The following is a 24,458-nucleotide window of genomic DNA, read 5'->3' as shown; positions in this document are numbered from 1 at the left end:
CATCAGGTGGCCAAAGTACTGGAGCTTCAGCTTCAGCATCAGTCCTCCCAATGAATATTCAGGACTGATCTCAGGATTGACTTGTTAGCACTGGTTACTATACATTTCACTTATCTACCTTATGTATTCACCATCTCCCCAAGAAAATATACACTCCCTAAGAGGAGGGATTTATGCCCAATTTGTTTCCAGTTCTGTTCACACTGACTAGAATCCATCACATCATGCACATCAGTACACATCTGCTAATGAATATATGAATGAAAAAGGCATTTCAGTAACATATTCATGTTAGAAACCTCGTAAGCAGAGGTAGAAATAACATAGGAAGAACAAGCATGTAGTCTCTGATGGACAGGAAAAGAGGAGAGGTAAATACTATGAAAAGCATCAATACATGTTAACTACAATAAGCACACTGTACTGAAAACATTAAAAATACTACACGCTCAAAATTAACATTTATTCCTTACTTTTAGAGTATTATTTGTCTATACAAACCCTCGTATGCCTCTTCATTTTTATTTTCAACTCACCTTCATCCTATTTGCTCCTTTACATTTTCAAGGCCTAGCTCAATGAAATCTTCCTTCCCAACCATACAGTTTGCCCCACTGATAAATTCCAACTTTGAACTCCTAAAGCAGTGCTTATTCATACCATTACATTGGAACTGTTATTTTTTGTTTTCATCTTTAATGTCTATTTTCCTTCCAGCAAGAATGAAGGGTCCCCTCAAAGGATGAGAATTCTCTCTTAGACCTATGTATGCCCAGCCCCCAATACCACAGCCGAACACAGAAGTTCTCATACAGTTTTGCTAACTGCATTATCACAAGTCGCTCTGAGAAAAAGAACGTAAGTAAAAATCAAAGAATTTTTAAATTAACTTTAGGTATATCTCACAGTAACAAACTGGTTTTTTCCCCCTGAAAGCTGCAAGCATTTTCAAAGTTAGATAATCTCTTTTTGGAGGGGTCAATAACTGAACTTTGAAAATCTATATTAACCTCAGTTCCATTTACCCACATTTTCTACAAAAATAAAGTCAATTATACCTATGCATCAGAGAAGGCAATGGCACCCCACTTCAATACTCTTGCCTGGAAATCCCATGGATGGAGGGCCTGGTAGGCTGCAGTCCATGGGGTCGCGAAGAGTTGGACACGACTGAGCAACTTCACTCTCACTTTTCACTTTCTTACATTGGAGAAGGAAATGACAACCCACTCCAGTGTTCTTGCCTGGAGAATCCCAGGGACGGGGAGCCTGGTGGGCTGCCGTCTATGGGGTCACACAGAGTCGGACACGACTGAAGCCACTTAGTAGCAGCAGCAGCAGCATACCTGTGCGTGTTAAGTCAGATTTTAACCTTTTCAACTCATGTTAGGAAGACTTACCACTGAGAGCCCAGAGGGAGATTTTAGTTGGAAGAATGAAGCACACTGGGCTTTTGTATCGTTCCTACAATTGTGTAGAGGAGAGGCTGCCAAACTACAGCCTGTGGGTCAAATTCAACCAGTTGCCTACTTGTACAAATAAAGTTTTACCAGAACACAGCCATGCACATTCGTTTATATATTATCATTGGCTGTTCTCAGGCTACAACAGCAGAGCTGAATAGTTGCCAGAGTCACCAGAGTCCATATGCCACAAAGCCTAAAACGTTCACTATCTGGCCTAAAAAGCCTGTCAACTCCTGATAAGCACGCATACCTACTCTAACACAGAGCATGGGGAAGGAAGCACAACCAGATAAAGTGAAATGCGTGGATTAGAAAATGCATTCAAAGTTCCACGGAGGAAACGCGTATCACACATGTCAGCAACTATGCCTGAACTCCCGTGACTCAAGGACTCAAAAGTAGGGGGAAATCATTTCAAATGTTTTATGGAATGAGAATCATGTCTGATTATTTCGCTGATGAAAATTTCTAATCAGAAGCATCCCAAGTTAATGATATGCAGCTAAGAGTTTTAAACTTGTAAGTAACAGCGAGAGTTTATCTAATCATCTCTCTCTTGTTCAGTTGTTCGGCTCTTTGAGATCCCATGGACTGTAGCACGCCAGGCTTCAGGAATTTAATAAACTCAAGATCAACTCTATAAGTCAGTAACACAAAAACACTCACTACTTTATCATTTTTTATAGAAATTATTTCATACAAGACAACAGAAAGGATATTAAAAAAAAAAAAAAAAAAAAACTACAGTAAGAAAATCTGAGGGATTTAAGACTGGGCTCTGCCTTCTACTGGCACCGTGATCTGTAGCTAGTGATTTCAGCTAAGTTTCTGCTTCCCCATCTTCAAAACTGGGATAATGCTCTTACCTCTTACCTACTTCATATGCTCAATAGTATAGTTCACATGAGAAGACTGTGAAGTATAAATAATCTGTGATGTAGGACATCACTATTCTTATCAATTAAGAGGTAGGGCAGGGAATTTCCTGGTGGTCCAGTGGTTAGGACTCTGTACTTCCACTGCCAAGGGCCTAGGTCCAATCCCTGGTCAATGAGGTAAAATCCCACAGGCCACGTGGCACAGCTTGTGGGATCTTAGTTCCTCCACAAAAAAGAGGCAAAGTAATTTTTATCATTTCGCTAGGACACAATGAGACATACTCCATGTCCTTCACATGACAGAGGCGACCAAAATGAACCTTTCCATGAAAGTAAGCGTGAAATATCAAACATTTTGCGTTAGGAGGTTTCTGTGTTTTGTTTCTGATCACAGTGAACTGAAAGAAAAAATATTCTTACCTTTTTAGTTAAAAGGTAAGACAGACTACTTGCTAACATGATGAAACCTATACTAATAAAGGCTTATTAAAGGTGAACTAGCTTCAAGCAAAGAGCATTTTTAGTAACATAATATGCCACACATAGGTATGGCTTTGAATTTTGAGAATAAAGCATGTTTTGCAAACAAATAATTTGGTTAATTAAAATGATCCAATCAAAAATTACAGAGATAATAACAACTAAATGTAACATATCCTGAATGAGATCCTGGAACAGAAAAAGGAATCAGGTAAAGACTAAAGAAATCTGAATAAAGTATGAACTTTAATTAATAATAATTATCAATACTGGTTCACTAATTATAGCAAATGTGCCATATCAACAGGAACTTGATACTGGGTGTATGGCAACTCCTTGTACCGTCATCTAGGTTTTTCTGTAAATTAAACTGTTCTAAAAAGTAAAGTCTTTTAATTTTTTGTTGTATAAATAACATAATTCTAAATCTAAGCATACAATTTAGCAACTTCTCTCAGTAAGAAAAAGTATACGAATTTGAGAACTGCACATGAACACTGTAATTTATCATCAACTGATGTCAAAGAACCCACTAACATCTGGTAACATACTGCACTGTTTAAACTATCATTCTAAGAATATTTTTTCTTTCAGTTCACTGTGATCGGAAACAAAACACAGAAATCTCCTAACGCAAAAGTTCCACAGGTGTATTAACATTTTGCACTAATTCCTAGTCAAAAGAAGCAAGGCAAATCAGCCAGAATTGTTTAGGAAAAGTCAGTTTTCATATTAATTTCCACTTAATAGCAAAATTTTTAAAAAGCCATTATAAGTAGTAGTGGTTGAGCTTGAAGAGAAGAGTTTTGGCTGGTGGTAGTAAAGTGTACGTGTGCCTAGGAAACAAAAACAATAATAACCACTGGGCCTTTCAGGATTGTCATTCAGTTCAGTTCAGTTGCTCAGTCGTGTCCGACTCTTCGAGACCCCATGAATCGCAGCACGCCAGGCCTCCCTGTCCATCACCAACTCCTGGAGTTCACTCAGACTCACGTCCATCGAGTCAGTGATGCCATCCAGCCATCTCATCCTCTATCATCCCCTTCTCCTCCTGCCCCCAATCCGTCCCAACATGAAAGTCTTTTCCAAGGAGTCAACTCTTCCCATGAGGTGGCCAAAGTACTGGAGTTTCAGCTTTAGCATCATTCCCTCCAAAGAAATCCCAGGGCTGAGCTCCTTCAGAATGGACTGGTTGGATCTCCTTGCAGTCCAAGGGACTCTCAAGAGTCTTCTCCAACACCACAGTTCAAAAGCATCAATTCTTCGGCACTCAGCCTTCTTCACAGTCCAATTCTCACATCCATTCATGACCATGGGAAAGACCATAGCCTTGACTAGACGGACCTTTGTTGGCAAAGTAATGTCTCCGCTTTTGAATACGCTTTCTAGGTTGGTTATAACTTTCCTTCCAAGGAGTAAGTGTCTTTTAATTTCATGGCTGCAGTCACCATCTGCAGTGATTTTGGAGCCCCCAAAAATAAAGTCTGACACTGTTTCCACTGTTTCCCCATCTATTTCCCATGAAGTGATGGGACCAGATGCCATGATCTTCGTTTTCTGAATGTGGAGCTTTAAGCCAACTTTTTCACTCTCCACTTTCACTTTCATCAAGAGGCTTTTTAGTTCCTCTTCACTTTCTGCCATAAGGGTGGTGTCAGCTGCATATCTGAGGTTATTGATATTTCTCCCGGCAATCTTGATTCCAGCTTGTGTTTCTGGAATGTGAAGTCAAGTGGGCCTTAGAAAGCATCACTATGAACAAAGCTAGTGGAGGTGATGGAATTCCAGTTGAGCTCTTTCAAATCCTGAAAGATGATGCTGTGAAAGTGCTGCACTCAATATGCCAGCAAATTTGGAAAACTCAGTAGTGGCCACAGGACTAGAAAAGGTCAGTTTTCATTCCAATCCCAAAGAAAGGCAATGCCAAAGAATGCTTAAACTACCACACAATTGCACTCATCTCACACGCTAGTAAAGTAATGCTCAAAATTCTCCAAGCCAGGCTCAGCAATACATGAACCGTGAACTTTCTGATGTTCAAACTGGTTTTAAAAAGGCAGAGGAACCAGAGATCAAATTGCCAATATCCTCCGGATCATGGAAAGGGCAAGAGAGTTCCAGAAAAACATCTATTTCTGCTTTATTGACTATGCCAAAGCCTTTGACTGTGTGGATCACAAGAAACTGTGGAAAATTGTGAAAGAGATGGAAATACCAGACCAGCTGACCTGCCTCTTGAGAAATCTGTATGCAGGTTAGGAAGCAACAGTTCGAACTGGACATGGAACAACAGACTGGTTCCAAATAGGAAAAGGAGTCTGTCAAGGCTGTATATTGTCACCCTGCTTATTTAACTTCTATGCAGAGTACATCATGAGAAACGCTGGACTGGAAGAAACACAAACTGGAATCAAGATTGCCGGGAGGACTGTCATTGCTAGGGACCAACTAGGTACTTTATATGGAAATTTGCATTTCATCTGTGTAACATTCCTGAAAGGTATTCGTACCCACCTTTTACTGATGAAGAAATTAAATATTCTGCCCAAGGTCAAATCAGTAACTAGCAAAGCTAAGACTAGAATCCAAGTGTACCTGGCTTACACAGATTTTAACCACCATGCCATGTGCCTCCCAAAAATGAGTGCTTTAATTCACCGTCAAGGTCGCTTCTTCTACTCACCCCACTCTTCCAACTATTAATATGTCAGTCAGTAGCTGGACAACTCCCCTCTTCTTCGAAAGTTTCAAACTGTCTGACAAAGTTAAGTTTAGTTGGACTTCAGGACTAAATAACCTAAATCCTACTAAACAAATGGTATATGAAAGTTTTGAAACAGTTACTAGGGACTAATCTAGATTCAGTTCAGTCACTCAGTCGTGTCCGACTCTTTTGCAACCCCGTGAACTGCAGCACGTCAGGCCTCCCTGTCCATCACCAACTGCCGGAGTCTACCGAAACCCATGTCCATTGAGTTGGTGATGCCATCCAACCATCTCATCCTCTGTCATCCCCTTCTCCTGCCCTCAATCTTTCCCAGCATCAGGGTCTTTTCAAATGAGTCAGCTCTTCGTATCAGGTGGTCAGTCCTTCCAATGAACATCCAGGGCTGATGTGCTTTAGGATGGACTGGTTGGATCTTCTTGCAGTCCAAGGGACTCTCAAGAGTCTTCTCCAACACCACAGTTCAAAAGCATCAATTCTTCCTTAAGTGGCACCAGAACATCTTGGTCACTTCACTCTCTTTCTCTAGAAGCTAACTGGGATTTCCTGTGGGCAAGTGACCTCAGAGAGTAATCAATATTGTCAAAGTGAGCTATGCTCTGAGTGTATCTTCTGCCTTCTTCCAATGTGAGAGAACAGAAAATCAAAATGGCCCTTTATTGGGAAAGGTTAGGAAAATTCAAGATTATCATCTTCCTCCAGTCAACCCTTCAGACTATGAAGAGTCTCATCATCTGAGTAGTCTCATTCCTGGACTCTCCTCCCTACTGCAGGAGAGACATAGGAGACATGGGTTCAATCCCTTGAGTCGGGAAGATCCCCTGACGGAGGAAATGGTAACCTGCTCCAGTTTCCTTGCCTGAAAAAAATCCCATGGACAGAAGAGCCTGGCAGGCTATAGTCAACAGGGTCGCAAAGAGTCGGACACAGCTGAGCATCCACATGCACACACGTACATATGCACACACACGAAGCCTATATCCTCCCTATCTTTAAGTGAACTCAAATTTCTCCTTTGAGGCCCAGCCCCCAAATCTCTTCCCACTGCTAAGTGCTGGGGGAACTGCCTCTAACAAATAGGGTACGTCCTTCCTCCCTTATGACACTGAGTGGGAAAGTTACTCCATCTTAAAGTCTCTTTCAGTTCTCCTATTCACATCATGGAGAGAACCTAAGCAAGGCCCCAGTTTGTCTTCAACATTTCCCTAACACTTGCTGTGCTGTGCTTAGTCTCTCAGTGGTGTCTGACTCTTTGTGACCCCATGGACTGTAGCCTGTCAGACTCCTCTGTCCATGGGGATTCTCCGGGCAAGAATACTGGACAGGGTTGCCATGCCCTCCTCCAGGGGATCTTCCCAACCCAGGGATCAAACCCAGGTCTCCTGCATTGCAGGCAGATTCTTTACCAGCTGAGCTACCAGGGAAGCCCAACACCTGCTAATCTCTCCCTTCAATTAAAGGACAGCAGATCTCAAACTCAGTACTCTTCTACAAACAGCAGTAAGCAAAGTTTTATAACACTGCCGTGTTTTTATTATATTTAACTTGGTTTCTATTTAGGGCAAGAGATAGTAGCCTCTCATTATGGTAAGAACATAAAGCTTCTTTAAAAATATTTTTAAGGGGTCCCCAAAAAAGACATTTCAAATAAACAACAGTAAAGCAGTGTGCAGATTCAGGAAAAGTTCTGATGTTACTCGAGAATCAAGCATGGTAAACAGTTATATACTACTGCCTAGACCTTGACAGAACTGTCAGTTACTTTTTTTGTTCACTATATACGTACATTTCATCATAATATTCATGTACTATTTATACTAATGTGAAAAGGCAAAAAAATGACCGTCATTTTTAATGACCTACTGCAATGTTAGCTGTATAGGATTTTAAATACCCACCACTTTTCAGGGATGTATCCAACCCATACCAGAGATGGGTGTTCACTGCAAATTTTTTTTTTTAATAAATATAATCATGTTGAATTACAATGATTTGTCTGCATGTGTTTCCCTTTGCAAGATTTACCTCTTTCGATGCAGGAATAGTTTCTTACTCATTTTATGTTTCTTTAAATTACATACTCTAAACATCATCAGGTATTAAAAATAATGAGCTCAGCTCTTTCCAAAAAACGGACAGACAAGGACAGTAAGGCTTTATTTAACACACTCGTTTCACTCACCCAGTCAACAAATGTTTACTAAACACCTATGAAGTGCAAGGCGCTGATGAACATGACAGGTTAAGGTCTGCTCTTGAGGGACCCGCATTCTCACAGGGATACATGACATTCTGATGACAATTTTGAGTCACTGTCAGAGACTGGATTTCTACACGCCCTCTGTTTAGAATCCTCTGCCTACTCCTCTTAGTGGCCAATTAAGTCCCACTCAGGCAGCGGGGCCCAGCCCAAACTGAGAAGCCTTTACCAGCCTCTTGAGTCAGACATTTTCTCATAGACTATTTGCAACAGAACGTTGTTTTCTCAACAAAACTTCAAGTGCCCTGAAACAGGGACACAGTCATCTTGGTATCTCCATTACTTGGCAGAGGAACTGGTGTTTAGCAGGTACTGAATCAACATATAAATTTATAAATAATTAATAAACAAGCGACTGAATGATGAAGAGCAATGCTCCAGTTAGGAATCAGCCAAGCTGCTGCTAACTCAGTTCCAAAATGATTAAAGAACAGCAACCAAATTTAAGTTGGAGATACCTATTAACTTCCCAATGAGTATGTCTGAAATAACTATTAAGGTACCAAAAAAAAGGACATTTCTTCACAATGAAGAAACGTATATCATGAGGGAAAAATATGGAAACGACTGATACTTTCTAATATCTTTGGTTGACATTTTTGAAACAAAAGTAAAACATTGTTTAAAAAAATAGACTTGGTACCAACTATTCCTGGCACGAGCACAAGGAACTGAAAGACACACAGCTCTGAAGACGTAAGTACCTAATTCAAAGTCAGATAGTACCCAAAATTCAGAGTACAGCACTTTGTGTTATGACACCAAAACTCCAAACCCTACCAAAAGTAAATAAAATCCAAAGGTCAATTTTACCCCCCCCCGAGATCTATTAATTAATTTTCCAGAGCTAAAAAAGAAAAACCATGAAAACAATGAAATCCAATGCATAACAAACAGCTTGTGGATTAAGCTCAAGTTTTATTAGACCACACAACTGACAAAATAAAACACCTGGACAGCTAATATGCATTACTTAGTAAATACTAATGTAGACTCACTATTTTCATTTAAAAATCTTGACTTTTTAAAATCTTACTTGAAATCATTACTAATGGGACAGTTAAACAAGATGAAGCATGAAAGACATTAAGTAAATTATGGTAACGCCTTCCATGGAGTTGCATAGTTGCTAAGTCATGTTCTTTTGTGACCCCTATCAACTGTAGCCTGCCAGGCTCCTCTGTTCACGGGATTTCCCAGGCAAGAATACTGGGATGGGTTGCCATTTCCTTCTCCATGAGATGTTCTTGACTCAGGCATCGAACCTGCATCTCTTCTCCTGCATTGTCAGGCAGATTCTGTACCGCTGAGCCACCAGGGAAGCGGCTTTCCATGTACTACCACATCATTACTAAGAAGGAGGTAGAGGTTCATGGGACGATGCCTATCAGGTTCCACCAAGTGAAAAAAAGCAAACTGCAGGATGATATGCAAGGTAAGATCCCAGAGGCAGTCCAAGGTTAAAAGGCAAATCCCAGAGCAAGACTTCTTGAGCTCAAATCTCGGTTTTGCTGCTCACTAGTTACGCAGCCTTTTGGAGAAGGCAATGGCACCCCACTCCAGTACTCTCGCCTGGAAAATCCCATGGGCGGAGGAGCCTGGTAGGCTGCAGTCCTTGGGGTCACTACGAGTCGGACACAACTGAGCGACTTCACTTTGACTTTTCACTTTCATGCACTGGAGAAGGAAATGGCAACCCACTCCAGTGTTCTTGCCTGGGGAATCCCAGGGACAGGGGAGCCTGGTGGGCTGTCGTCTATGGGGTGGCACAGAGTCGGACACGACTGAAGCGACTTAGCAGCAGCGGTAGCAGTTATGCAGCCTTTGGCTAATTACTTTTCCTTGCCTCAGTTTCTTCATATGCAAATGGATGTAAAATTGAACCTTTGACAGGTATGTTCATAAGGTTTAGAGGGTTTAATGGGTTAACATATGTAAAGCACTTAACAAGAACAAGTGTTAACTATAATTCTGGGGGAAAAAAAATTCCAAATCATATAGCATGTGCATATACAGGTAGGGAAAAAATTTTTCATTTCTGCATTGTTTTTAGTTTTGTTTTTTAAACAAAGAATATTTATTACTTAAGTAATTCAAAAAAAATTTTAAGGAAAACATAATAAAAACTTGGCACTAAAAGCTCCCCTGCTTAAAGATCTGCTAGTACAATTACTTAAACACTCAGGACCAGACAAATTTTGTGAATAATTAAAACTGTGAAATTTTCAAGTCCAACAAAAAGGACACAGTACTTAATTTCTTGGTACATCTGAACAATAACACACTATACACTAATAAGCAGAATTTCAATGGTATTAAAATTATATCCCCTTTTCCTCCAAAGGCAGTAAGTAACACAAAAAATATCCACCTGATCTAGAAATGTATCAGGAACTTCCATGTTATGTAAGCCTTAATTAATTTCATTAGTCCAAAGTTATATACCACCAAATCTAATTTCCTCCTATTCACCAATCTCTAACGACAACTCACTAAGACATACAGAAATCTGTAGATCAAGGCAAACTAGTGAAAAAAATCCTAAAACCCTTAGAACACTCTACAAACCTCTGAGAGAGAGATTTCACCACCCACATGCTTTGAGGAAGCTTTCGTCCCCAGCATAAACTTAAGTTTCTTCCCTAAATACAGTGGGTGCACAAAACTACCAGATAGAAGAGCAGAAAGAGAACTTTGGGCTTCAGCTGCATTTTTGCTGAGCTGTAATACTGGTAAAGCCTGTTTCAAGATCCAAGAGTACACCCTCAAATTTAAGGAAAGCATGTAAACAGCAGACTGACATGTCTGTGTCATCACATTTACCAAAACGGTACTTCATAAAATTACAAACACTATCAAACTTCAAACAGTATTATTATCACTGTGTTCTACCTAAAAGGAACATTCTGGACCACAAAAAAAAAAAAATAAATCTCATTAGTCAAACGGCTTTTCAAAAATAAATGAACCATTAAGATGCCTCCATAGAATTATGGAACTTTTAACTTTAGTTTACATAATGCCTACAAAAAAAGAAGTCAATAAATGTTAGGTATTGTTGTCATTATTGCTATCATGATGTTTTGCAATGATGGAATAAAAACTTTACATGAATTTGAGCAAACTCTGGGAGTTGGTGGAGGACAGAGGAGCCTGGCCTGCTGTAGTCCATGGGGTTGAAAAGAGTCAGACTTAGCAACTGAACAGCAACAAACAGAAACTTAGAGGAAAGCTTACTTAATAAGTTACTTTCCATCAGAATCCACGTTGGCCCACCAGGCCCTTGAATAATTTGATATTAAAAAGCACTTTGTTTTAGAGAAATCAAAGTTAGATTCCTTGAGTTCTAAAGAAGGTAAAGATGAAATAAATTCTGTAAAAAGAACTAATCTATTCTTCCCTAAGCCTTTTGGACACAGAAATCCATATTTGTAAACATTTTGCAATTCTGCCATAAGTGCTATGACTTTCAGACCTAATGTATTTTTGTCAGGTAGTCAGGATTTATAAACAGTGGAAGTAAAATTAAGACATGGGTCAGAGTTCTCCATTAGAAAGTGAAAGGAGACAGTTCAGAGTGGGCTGAAAATAGATGACTTTACCCTAAGTCCTAAAAACTTTTAAAATAGATGTACTTAGATAAAATTTGAATTGCTTGGGAAGATAATTTGATTCTGATCCTGAAAAAAAGGGAATAGGCTAACATCCCTTGATTAAATATTCTGTCTTTTAAATTTCCCAATATTAATCCTTTCAAAGACTCAGAGAAAATAAATTGAAAGTATAAATTAGGAAGAGAAAAAAATAGAACTGAACACGTTTGATGACTAGTCTCCAGCGTGGGTGTACAGGCGTTACATGGGAGCAAGACCAAGCAGGCACCCTTTCAGACAGACATCTTAAATTAATGAGCAGACATCTTGCCTGTTTATACAGTTACAGTCTGCTTAAAGCCTTGTATTGTTTATCATCATTTTATTGAAGTATAGTTGATTACAATATTGTGTTAATGTCAGGTATACAGCAAAGTGACTCAGATATGTGTATCTATCTATCTTTTATCTATTGGCAAAGAATCCACCTGCCAATGCAGGAGACCCAAGACACGAGGGTTTGATCCCTGGGTGGGAAAGATCCCCTGGAGTAGGAAATGGCAATCTGATCCAGTATTTCTGCCTGGAAAATTCCATGGGCAAGAGGAGCTTGGTGGGCTACAGTCCTTGGGGTCATGAAGAGTCAGACACAATTGAGCACACACACAAGTAGATACATACATATAGGAATCTATCTATATATTGATAGATATCTTTTTTAAGATTATTTTCCATTATAGGTTATTATAAGACACTGGTTATAATTCCCTGTGCCATACAGTAAATTCTTGTTGCTTATCTATTTTATGTACAGCAGTCTGTATCTGTCAATCCAATATTCCTAATTTATCCCACCAACCCCCTACCCCCTTTCCCCTTTGATAACCATAGGTTTATTTTCTATGTCTGTGTTTTTGTTTTGAATATAAAGTCATTTGCATTATTTTTAGATTCCACATATAAGTGATATCATATATTTGTCTTTCTCTGACTTACTAAGTACAATATTTTCTAGGTCCACTCAAGTTACTGCAAATGGCAGCATTTCATTCTTTTTTATGTAGTCTTGTCTTTTTTAAATGGTTTACAGAAAAGGTGAATACAAAGATAATTTTGGCTTAATATATACAATTTAATTACACTGTTAGCATTAAGTTATATTTTCCTTTTGGGTATACATACTTAACAAGTATTTAGTTTATCTTCAAACTTAGAAAAGAAAAAAGACATTATAAAGACCCTTAGTAAGTCTGTATTTTCTTAAACATTTGCTCAACCATTTATTTATTAAATATGAGAACTTGAAGTACCAATAGATATTCATCACTTTTTTTGACCTTTGAATTGCAGAGTTCAAAACTGGGTTTCAGCTTAGAAACAGTGAAGAACTTCCCTTCTGAAAATATTTTTACAAAATCGTAACACATACTGAAACATAACCCAAAAAATAAGAAAATATAGGTAAACACAAAGAAGGAAATTTTAATTATCTATAATTTTACAAGCCACAAGTCAAACAATTTGTGTCAAAAGCTTTTTCTGTACACAATACAGAAATTGTTCCTTCACAAATGAAAATATCTTGATTAGGATTTAAGAGTTAAAGCCACAAATAATTCTATGCAAACATATAGAATTTGTGTTCTAGGCAGTTCAAATGTAAAAAATCAAAAACACAGCTAAAATCCTTTCTTACCTAAGAAAACATTAACTACAGAGAAGGAAAGCTGAAGGGGAAATTTTAATTAATCACTTGAGAAGAAATTGTTCAATTATTTTTGGTCTTTCCTAAGCAAGTAAAAAGGATTCCACTTATTTTTTAAAATTTATTTTTAATTGGAGGATAATTGCTTTATAATGTCATGCTGGTTTCTGCTATACAACACTGTAACTCTGCCCTAAGTACACATATATCCCCTCCCTCTTGAACATCCCTTCCATGCCCCCAATCCACCCCAAGGATCCCACTTATATCAGACTTTTTTATTTTAAATTTATCAGACTTTTAACACCTCAAAAAAATCATACTTTATCCTGGAGAATGTGTAACCAACGCCCCAATACACTCACTACTAAAAATAATAATAACAAATAAAAGTGAAACATCTTACAATTGGGAATGTATCTACTTTCCTGCTGCAATTTTCTGCAAATATCAGGGGCAATTTTTCCAAATAAACTAATCTAAACTGAAGCACATTCCATTTAAAGAGTGGCAAATTTTGTATTGTTAGGGGCACCCAACAAAAGTTAATACATATTGTTGCCATTTCCAGAATGCCATTCTCAGGCAGTATCACCTTGTATGGTGCTAAGTGTCACCACTGGAAAATTGCTCACAAACTCACAGTAAAGCCGACTGGGTGAAGTGGGAAGTGACATCACTGTGACAGTGCCCGAGAAGGCACCAGAGAGCAGTGGCTGTTTTAAGGTCAGGGACATGGCATGAAGGTGGAAAAGGGTGAAAGCACGTTGAAAGTTGGAATGCCAAAAGATAACTAGCAATTACTGAGTGAAAGCCATGTTCCTGAAGTTACTTCTGGGGTTAATCCTATATGACAGCTATTTATCACCTCCATTATACAGATGAGGAAATAGCTTTAGAGAAGTCAAATAACTTACTGCCTAATCATCCAGCTATTATGCAGCAGACAAGGAATTCAAGACTAGATCTGTTTGACTCCACACCCCACACTCTTCATTTCCCCAGGCTGCCTCTCTGGTTCTTCAGCATAGAGACTTCAAGTTCCCTGTGAGCAATGTCACTGTGGTGGGCTCTAGGAGGGAGAGATCCATCTGGAGGCAAATGGTCACATACTTTCATGGGGAGCCTAGATTTCTCAGCCTCTGTTCATCCCAAACTGCCTTTATACATAATCTTTTCTTCCAGTTTTCCTGTTACAGACCTAACACGCTGGTTGGATGGATGGATGGATGGGAGTGAGGTGGGGGCGAGCTGTTGATTTAGATGTTTATTTGATTTACAAACTCCTCTGTCCTTGTCTTTGTTCAAGTTGTTCCCTGTACCCAAAGCCTTTCTCCAGTATCCCTGTAGCTAATCACATCTACGACTGAATGTCCAGTTCAAATGACATATCCACACAGCATTCCCCAATCTCCACTCTCCCATTTAGTAGTAGTAGCTCCAATCTAAATTCTCTTCATCTTTTAGGTATAAATATATACAAATATACAAATAATACGATGCCAGATAGGTACACGCTATAAATAAAATAAAGGGGCAGGGGAGAAAGAATGACGAAAGAGGCAGTGTAAGGTCACAGAAAGATCTGGCAAGACCTCCCCAAGGCAGTGATTTTAATACGGTGTGTTTAAGTCAACACAAACTATTTCAGCACCAACATCTATTTCACAAAAGACTCTTCCTCAGCTTTCCATACCCTCCCCTAATCCTTTCTAGAAAAAGTCTGCTGCACTGGTTTTTCATTATAGCTATTATTTTAGAGGGGAAAATATCTCACACAAGATGCTGACAGGTGCTTTACAAACAGGTGCAAACTTCCAGTCACACATATTCTGAAAAAATGTTAAGAGTGATTTGTCAGTGAGAAGTCTGAGGCCAAAAAGAAGCTGAACTACAAGAATTTAAAATGAAATTTCAAGAAAAAGACTTAGTAACTCTTCAACTCTAAGCTGTACTTTACTGTCTGTCATGTATGAAAAGAACGGCAACAGGAAAACAGACTTGAAGAGAGATCCTGCAGTTTTTCTCTTAATGACAGAAAAATTAGTCTGGGGAATTCCCTGGCAGTCAGTACTCTCACCGCCAGGGTCCGAGTTTGATCCCTGGTCACAGAACTAAGATCCCACAATCCTCACGGTGTGGCCCACCACCCCGCATCCCAAAAAAGATAGAAAAATTAGAATATCCTCCCCCCCTTTAAAAGTCACACTACCTACATGACTTAAAGAAAAACAGCACACACTAAAATTTTCTTTCACGGACTTACACAAGAGTTTGGAGGGCTCAATTCCTTTAATCACTTAGAACCAGGAGGTGCCTTTATACAAAAATCTAAGGGCCAAAGTACTCACTTCCCTTTCTTCCTCAGATTATTTTGCTGATTCCTCAGTACCTTGAGTGAAATATCTGTGGTCCATACTATTTTTCAAAACTATTACTCTGATTACAGTCAGATTTTTTTATTTCTCTGAATACAAAAATTCCCTCTTTCATCTACACTATTGTATCTGTTTTGACTTTTTTCTTATCTAATGATCCAAATATTCTTGAAAGCCAAATTACAGATCCCCAAAACTTACTTCTGCTTCAGAAATTCTTAGTCTTTTTGAGCCGTGGGTCTCTTTGGTAGTCTGGTGAAGCCTACGGACCCCCCTTTCAGATTGCTTTTAAATGCATAATTAACTATATGCGACTACAAAAGAAACTAATTATACTGAACTATTAGCAAAAGAATGAAAAAAAAACCCTGATATTGTAATATATGTGCACCTTTATTATCAAATTAAATAACAAGGTCTAACAGTGGGTCTGATAATACCATAATCCAAAGAAATTATAAGCATAAATGATACTTTTTTACTGGAGTGTATCATAAATGATATTTTGAGATACCTGCAACACCTGTAAACATGACACAAAAATACCTATTATTTATATTGGTGACAAAGTCACAGGCATCGCTAACTCTACTGTGGTTTGTTGCTTATATTCGTAAGTGAAGGAAATGACAATACAGTCATCAGATAATAAAGACGCGTTTTGTTCTCATTCTAGTTCAAGGAGCTCCTGAATTCTATCCACCAACTGGTGAATCCCAGGTTTAAAATCCTTTCTAGTTTAAAGCCTCGCTCAAACTGATTTTTAGCACAAATTTAAAAATAAAAACACTGAGTTCTCCTTTGACTAACCTCTCATCTGAACGGACCACCACGCCTTCCTGTTTTTACGCAGATTTACAGACAGAACTACCTGTTTATTTCTCTTCTTTGCTTAGCCAGCACTCGTTTACATTTTGCCAGTCAATGAAAGACGAAGTTGAAGGAAAGGCGACGGAAGCAACCGACAGCTTCATATTTACAGACCTCCAACAGGAAGTGGAAAGATGCCAAGTATGGTGTGTATGTTTCTGGTAGGTGGGCTGCCCCTCCACCCCCAGACCCTTGAGTCCAGCTTGTCAAGAGTCTCCGAACCAAGACATCTTCACCAGCGGCACTCAGAGGACACTGCACCTTCTCGACTCCCATTCTCAGTTCTCCAGCTGCCAGGTCGCTCGCCTCTGGCTCTCCTTTCCCATCCCATCCCCCACGCGTCCCTCCCTCTTGTCCGCCCCAGGCTGCCTGGTCCCCAGCGCGCCGCCTCCTCTCCCCTCTGGACCGAACCGTGTGCCCCCGGCACCACGTTTCCCCTCACTAGAGGGAAAGGCCCAGGGCCCAGGGGTCAGCTGGACCCGGTGGCCCGCCGTCAGGCGCAGGCTGCGGCCCTAGGCCGGAGCAGCACCGCCGCCAGGCAAGGAGCCCGCGCACTGGGCGCGGGGTGATCGGAGACGTGCACTTACCGAGAAGATCATGCGGAGGAAGGCACCGAGGTGTGCGTCGGACCGTCACTCGGCCTCGGAGCCGTCGCTCTCGCCGCGAACTGCCACCGCCGCTGCCCCTGCCGCCGCCACTCGTTAGTTGGCTTCCCTGCGTCCTGCGGCGGCGCTGCCGCCAAGTCATCGCGCTTGCGCAGAGCCGCGGGGACCTCTGGGACTAGTAGTTCGGACCCCCGACCAGCGGCGCCTCTTCCGCTTTTACCCCCCACCCCCCGACCCCGAGTCTGCCGCGGGCTGGAGCCGTCTTCAGCGGCTGGGTTACCGCGAAAGGGCTTCCAGAGACTTGTTCGCCAAAGACTCCCTCTTGCTTTCGCGTAGGGTACCGCTGAATGTTAAAAAATCCTTCTGAGCAAGTATGTGTAAAGTAAAACAATTTATAGCAGTTATGTTTTAGGTGACAAGTGTCACTTGACCAGAACACATCATTCCAAACCCATATAGCTCTCTCTTCTTCCTTTCTGTTAAAAGTGTCACTAATTGCCTTTAATGACATCTGGGTTTTCAGTCTTAAACTTGATTTCCCACTATGTTTATCAAACTTTACTTACTGTAAACTTGACCATACAGTTTTTAGGTCGATTGACAATTTAATACAATTTTTAAAAAATAACAATTCACATATATTCAAATGTCAGGTTAACTGAACACTCCTATAAACCTTAGAATTGGAAGACAGCTTAAAAGTCATTAGTCCAACTTCCTCCGGGCATGAATTCCCTCTTGTACACTCCCACCAGATAGGCGTCCGACTTCTATTTCAACAGTTCAAATTTCAGAGCGCTCACTTACTTAAGTAAGACAGCCTGCTCAACTGTTGGGCAGTGTTTAATGTTAGAAAGTTCTCCTGCTGAACCAAAATCTATTTCCCTTTTACTTCCTTCCACTTCTAGTAGTTATGCTGCTTAGAGCGATATAGAATATTTTCCCCTTGAGTCTTTCAAAAACTTGAACACAATAATTATATCTTCCAACACTAGGCGTCTCCAGACCAAAAAAAAAAAAAGTGATAATTGTCAGTTTTGCAGCAACTTAAATTTGATTCAGCTCCCAGACTGCTTTCCATTTAGTCATTCTCCTTGATGTATTATCTTTAGAAATTGTCAAAATTTGCCTCGGATTTATTGCCTCTTTTTTTTTTTTTTAAATCACAAGAGCATTCTGTGGTAAGCTCACCAGGTATTATTGCTATCATATTGCCATTCAACTGACTCAAGAATTAGATTAGAAATTATTCCACAGCTGTATTATAAAACATTGTCCAAAGCAACCAGAGGCTTCCCTTGTGGCTCAGATGGTAGCTGCTGCTGTTAAGTCGCTTCAGTCATGTCCGACTCTGAGCAACCCCAGGGACGGCAACCCACCAGGCTCTGCTGTCCCTGGGATTCTCCAGGCAAGAACACTGGAGTGGGTTGCCATTTCCTTCTCCAATGCATGAAAGTGAAGTCACTCAGTCGTGTCCAACTCTTTGTGACCCCATGGACTGCAGCCTACCAGGCTCCTCCATCCATGGGATTTTCCAGGCAAGAGTACTGGAGTGGGTTGCCATTGCCTTTTCCATCAGATGGTGGAGTCCGCCTGTAATGCAGGAAACCTGTGTTCAATCCCTGGGTGGAGAGGATCCTCTGGAGGAGGGCATGGCAATCCATTCCAGTATTCTTGCCTGGAGAATCCCATGGACAGAGAAGCTTGGTGGGTGCATAGAGTCAGACATGACTGAGCAACTAACACACACACACACACACACACACACACACACACACACACACACAGCAACCAGTGAATGAAAAAAGCAACAGAATATGGTTTATTATTTAGGGTAAAAGGATAATCACACAGATTAAGGATCATAAATATAAGCTGTTATAAAGTGCATTCAGATTCCTGGTGAAAATATTCATCACGTTGATGGGCCATGACTTTAGGCAGGAAGTAACACTTCAAATTTACTGAATGGTTGGATTTCAAGAAAGAAATGGCATATCACTAAGGAAGAGTCCAGCAAAATGAAATGCATTCACAGTTGGCTCTCACTTAACAATGAGTACAGTGCTATAAATGGGCTGGAGCACACAAGCCAGGTTAAAGGGGAAGGAAATAACCCCCGAAGTTGTGAAAAGTTCTTAAGGGTTGTGAAGAAATTGCAGTGTGTAGTAAGTAAAAAGAATACCGGGATGGTCAGTTAGTCATTCTGAGTCCTCTGTCAATCTATAAATGAAGAACTTGACCTAGATAAGTAGTTCTCAATATTTTCTTCCAGCTAGTACATCCAAGGAACACAACCTGCACATCAGAACAAGGGATCACCGGACTCCCTGGTGGCACAGTGGATAAGAATCCACCTGCAAATGCAGGGCACTCCGGCTCCATCCCTGGTCCAGGAAGATTCCACATGCCACAGAGCAACTAAGCCCCAGAGCCGCGACTACTGAACTGTGCTCTAGAGCCCCGAAAGCCAAAACGACTGAGCTGTGCTCTAGAGCCCTGAGAGCCACAACTCCTGAGCCTGTCTGCAGCCTGTACACCTAGAGCCCAGGCTCCACAACAAAAGAAAGCAGCACAATGAGAAGCCCATGCACAGCAACAAAGAGTAACCCCCACTCACCGCAACTAGCTGTGCAAAGCAGTGAAGACCCACCGCAGCCAAAAAAAAGGAGAAAAGGATCACTGTAACAGTAATTCTTATGGAATATGAAGATTATCCTGAACACTTTTTACACAAAGAAAAGTGAACTCAGGAGGTGAAAAGATGCTCAGAATCAATTAATAGTACACTTTATGGGAAGAGAGGGCTTCCCTGATAGCTCAGTTGGTAAAGAATTTGCCTGCAATGCAGGAGACCCCCAGTTTGATTCCTGGGTCAGGAAGATACCCTGGAGAAGGGATAGGCTACCCAATCCAGCATTCTTGGGCTTCCCTTGTGGCTCAGCTGGTAAAGAATATGCCTGCAATGTGGGAGACCTGGGTCTGATCCCTGGGTTGGGAAGATCCCCTGGAGAAGGGAAAGACTACGGACTCCAGTATCCTGGCCTGGAGAATTCCATGGATTACAGTCCATGGTATTGCAAAGAGTCGGACATGACTGAGCGACTTTCACTTCACTACAAAGGGAGAGAACCCCATTTTGTTCACCACTGTCTCTCTGGAACCTGTCATACTACCTACTTAGAATGTAATACATATTTTCTTTTTTTTTTTTTTTAATGAATGGGATGAATAAACAGTGAGCTGTGGTCAAAGCACTTTTCTTTCCACTACATCACGGAACTTTCCTTGACATACAGAGAAAATGAAATTACTTGTTCATACCCACAGAAATCATGCCAGATCTGGATTAGAGCTCAGTTCTTGAGACTCTCGACCTCATAATCCCCAGACTACTCTGCCACAGAAGCAGAGAGCAGTGACAAACTCAATCTTTTTTAAGTGTTCTCTTTCCTTTTGTTTGTGCACAGCCAGTACTTGGAGGCAAGACAAGAAAGCAGGTGCTACGTCAAGTGATTTGAGGGGCTTTTGGTATTTCCAGACAAAAATATTTTTTCCTCATGTCCATGATAGCTCCCTGAAATGTCATCATTAGTGATAGAAACATTGAATCCTGGATGTTAGAGCTGTATCAGAGATCACCTAGTCCAAAGTTGCATTCATTTGAATTTAGAGGCTGTCCCTCAAGAGATCCTGATTAAAAACTACATGCCCCTGGAAAAAGTAAAATTTACATTATTGTGCATCAATATGTAGGAGAAAAAGCAAGAGAGTTCCAGAAAAACATCTATTTCTGCTTTATTGACTATGCCAAAGCCTTTGACTGTGTGGATCACAATAAACTGTGGAAAATTCTTAAAGAGATGGGAATACCAGACCACCTGACCTGCCTCCTGAGAAATCTGTATGCAGGTCAGGAAGCAATAGTTAGGATTGGACATGGAACAACAGACTGGTTCCAAATAGGAAAAGGAGTACATCAAGGCTGTATATTGTCACCCTGCTTATTTAACAAATGCAGAGTACATCATGAGAAACACTGGGCTGGAAGAAGCACAAGTAGGAATCAAGATTGCCTGGAGAAATATCAATCACCTCAGATATGCAGGTGACACCACCCTTATGGCAGAAAGTGAAGAGGAACTAAAAAGCCTCTTGATGAAAGTGAAAAAGTTGGCTTAAAGCTCAACATTCAGAAAACGAAGATCATGGCATCCAGTCCCATCACTTCATGGGAAATAGATGGGGAAACAGTGGAAACAGTGTCAGACTTTATTTTTGGGGGCTCCAAAATCACTGCAGATGGGGACTGCAGCCATGAAATTAAAAGACGCTTACGCCTTGGAAGGAAAGTTATGACCAACCTAGACAGCATATTCAAAAGCAGAGACATTACGTTGCCAACAAAGGTCCGTGTAGTCAAGGCTATGGTTTTTCCAGTGGTCATGTATGGATGTGAGAGTTGGACTGTGAAGAAAGCTGAGCGCCGAAGAATTGATGCTTTTGAACTGTGGTGTTGGAGAAGACTCTTGAGAGTCCCTTGGACTGCAAGGAGATCCAACCAGTCCATTCTGAAGGAGATCAGCCCTGGGATTTCTTTGGAAGGAATGATGCTAAAGCTGAAACTCCAGTACTTTGGCCACCTCATGCCAAGAGTTGACTCATTGGAAAAGACTCTGATGCTCGACGGGATTGGGGGCAGGAGGAGAAGGGGACGACAGAGTATGAGATGGCTGGATGGCATCACCGACTCGATGGACGTAAGTTTGAGTGAACTCCGGGAGTTGGTGATAGAGAGGGAGGCCTAGTGTGCTGCAATTCATGGGGTCGCAAAGAGTCGGACACGACTGAGTGACTGAACTGAACTGAACTGAACCCACTCCAGTATTCTGGCCTGGAGAAGTCCATGGATTACAGTCCATAGTGTCGCAAAGAGTCAGACATTTTCACTTTCCCACCTTTCCACTTTGGTGACCATAAGTTTGTTTTCTAAGTCTGTGAGTTTCTGTTTTGTAAATAAGCTCATTTGTATCATTTTTTAGAATCTATATATAAGCAATATCACATGATATTTGTCTTTGTATGATTTACTTCACTAAGTATGATAATCCCTAGGCCCATCCACGTTGTGTACCATATATATATTTTATAAGAACAAGAATGAATATATTGCTTGTTGGATTGAAAGTAGACTTTATACAAGAAATGTAGTAAACAGAAAACAACTAAGTTAGCCTTTAGCATTGAATGTTTGCCAGCTGTTTGAGTTTGAATTATGTCAAAGTATAACATTTATATTTTGACTTATGCTAAAAAGCTTTGACCTGCATCCTCTGGTTTTACCCTAATAACAACCAAATGGGATAGATAGGATTGGTGATGTCTCTGTTTTACAGTTTTACACCAACTCCCAGAGTTTACTCAGACTCACATCCATCGAGTCAGTGATGCCATCCAGCCATCTCATCCTCTGTCATCCCCTTCTCCTCCTGCCCCCAATCCCTCCTAGCATCAGAGTCTTTTCCAATGAGTCAACTCTTCGCATGAGGTGGCCAAAGTACTGGAGTTTCACCTTTGGCATCAGTCCTTCCAATGAACACCCAGGGCTGATCTCCTTCAGAATGGACTGGTTGGATCTCCTTGCAGTCCAAGGGACTCCCAAGAGTCTTCCCCAACACCACAGTTCAAAAGCATCAGTTCTTCAGCACTCAGCTTTCTTCACAGTCCAACTCTCACATCCATACATGACCACTGGAAAAACCATAGCCTTGACTAGACGGACCTTTGTTGGCAGTGTAATGTCTCTGCTTTTCAATATGCTATATAGGTTGGTCATGACTTTCTTCCAAGGAGTAAGCATCTTTTAATTTCATGGCTGCAGTCACCATCTACAGTGATTTTGGAGCCCCAAAATATAAAGTCTGACACTGGTTCCACTGTTTCTCCATCTATTTCCCATAAAGTGATGGGACCAGATGCCATGATCATCGTTTTCTGAATGCTGAGTTTTAAGCCAACTTTTTCACTCTCCTCTTTTACCTTCATTAAGAGGCTTTTTAGTTCCTCTTCACTTTCTGCTATAAGGGTGGTGTCAGCTGCATATCTGAGGTTATTGATATTTCTCCCGGCAGTCTTGATTCCAGCTTGTGCTTCTTCCAGCCCAGCGTTTCTCATGATGTACTCTGCATATAAGTTAAACAAGCAGGGTGACAATATACAGCCTTGACGGACTCCTTTTCCTATTTGGAACCAGTCTGTTGTTCCATGTCCAGTTTGAACTGTTGCTTCCTGACCTGCATACAGATTTCTCAGGAGGCAGATCAGGTGGTCTGGTATTCCCATCTCTTTCACAATTTTCCACAGTTTCTTGTGATCCACACAGTCAAAGGCTTTGGCATAGTCAATAAAGCAGAAATAGATGTTTTTCTGGAACTCTCTTGCTTTTTCCAAGATCCAGCGGATGTTGACAATTTGATCTCTGGTTCCTCTCCCTTTTCTAAAACCAGCTTGAACATCAGGAATTTCACAGTTCACGTATTGCTGAAGCCTGGCTTGGAGAATTTTGAGCATTACTTTACTAGCGTGTGAGATGAGTGCAATTGTGAGGTAGTTTGAGCATTCTTTGGCATTGCCTTTCTTTGGGATTGGAATGAAAACTGACCTTTTCCAGTCCTGTGGCCACTGCTGAGTTTTCCAAATTTGCTGGCATATTGAGTGCAGCACTTTCACAGCATCATCTTTCAGGATTTGGAATAGCTCAACTGGAATTCCATCACCTCCACTAGCTTTGTTCGTAGTGATGCTTTCTAAGGCCCACTTGACTTCACATTCCAGGATCTCTGGCCCTAGGTGAGTGATCACACCATCGTGGTTTTCTGGGTCGTGAGGATCTTTTTTGTACAGTTCTGTGTATTCTTGCCACCTCTTCTTAATATCTTCTGTTTCTGTTAGGTCCATACCATTTCTGTCCTTTATCGAGCCCATCTTTGCATGAAATGTTTCCTTGGTATCTCTAATTTTCTTGAAGAGATCTCTAGTCTTTCCCATTCTGTTGTTTTCCTGTATTTCTTTGCACTGATTGCTGAGGAAGGCTTTCTTATCTTCTTGCTATTCTTTGGAACTCTGCAGTGGGTAGCCTTTCCCTTTTCCAAGGGATCTTTCCAACCCGAGGATCAAACCTAGGTCTCCCACACTGCATGCGGATTCCTTACCAGCTGAGCCACAAGGGAAGGCCAAGAGTACTGGAGTGGCTAGCCTATCCCTTTTCCAGTGGATCTTCCTGACCCAGGAATCACACTGAGGTCTCCTGCATGGCAGGTGGATTATTTACCAACTGAACTATCAGGTAAAGGTGGGGGAGAGGGATAAATTAGGAGGTTGGGATTAACAATATATACACTGCTACTGCTGCTGCTAAGTCTTTTCAGTGGTGTCCGACTCTGTGCGACCCCATAGATGGTAGCCCACCAGGCTCCCCCGTCCTGGGATTCTCCAGGCA

At 41.0% G+C, this 24,458-nt stretch overlaps 1 protein-coding gene across 7 annotated transcripts in view; it reads right to left on the bottom strand.

Annotated features, from left to right (window-relative positions):
- GAPVD1 (GTPase activating protein and VPS9 domains 1) overlaps positions 1 to 17,120 on the bottom strand; it is a 75,132-nt gene extending 58,012 nt beyond the window's left edge. For 3 of the 7 annotated variants that reach the window (XM_061433502.1, XM_061433507.1, XM_061433508.1), the window contains exon 1: positions 16,943 to 17,118. The gene's annotated coding sequence lies outside the window, so the exon portion shown is untranslated. Of the gene's footprint in view, positions 1 to 16,942 lie in introns of all 7 variants that reach the window. The other 4 variants (XM_061433501.1, XM_061433506.1, XM_061433504.1 and 1 more) reach the window with 3 other exon arrangements.
- Between the last annotated feature and the right edge of the window lie 7,338 nt (positions 17,121 to 24,458).

This window comes from Bos javanicus, chromosome 11 (assembly GCF_032452875.1).
Source record: "Bos javanicus breed banteng chromosome 11, ARS-OSU_banteng_1.0, whole genome shotgun sequence".
Classification (NCBI taxonomy): domain Eukaryota; kingdom Metazoa; phylum Chordata; class Mammalia; order Artiodactyla; family Bovidae; genus Bos; species Bos javanicus.
Note: the sequence above shows the minus strand (reverse complement) of the source record. Positions and strands in the feature narration are given on the sequence as shown.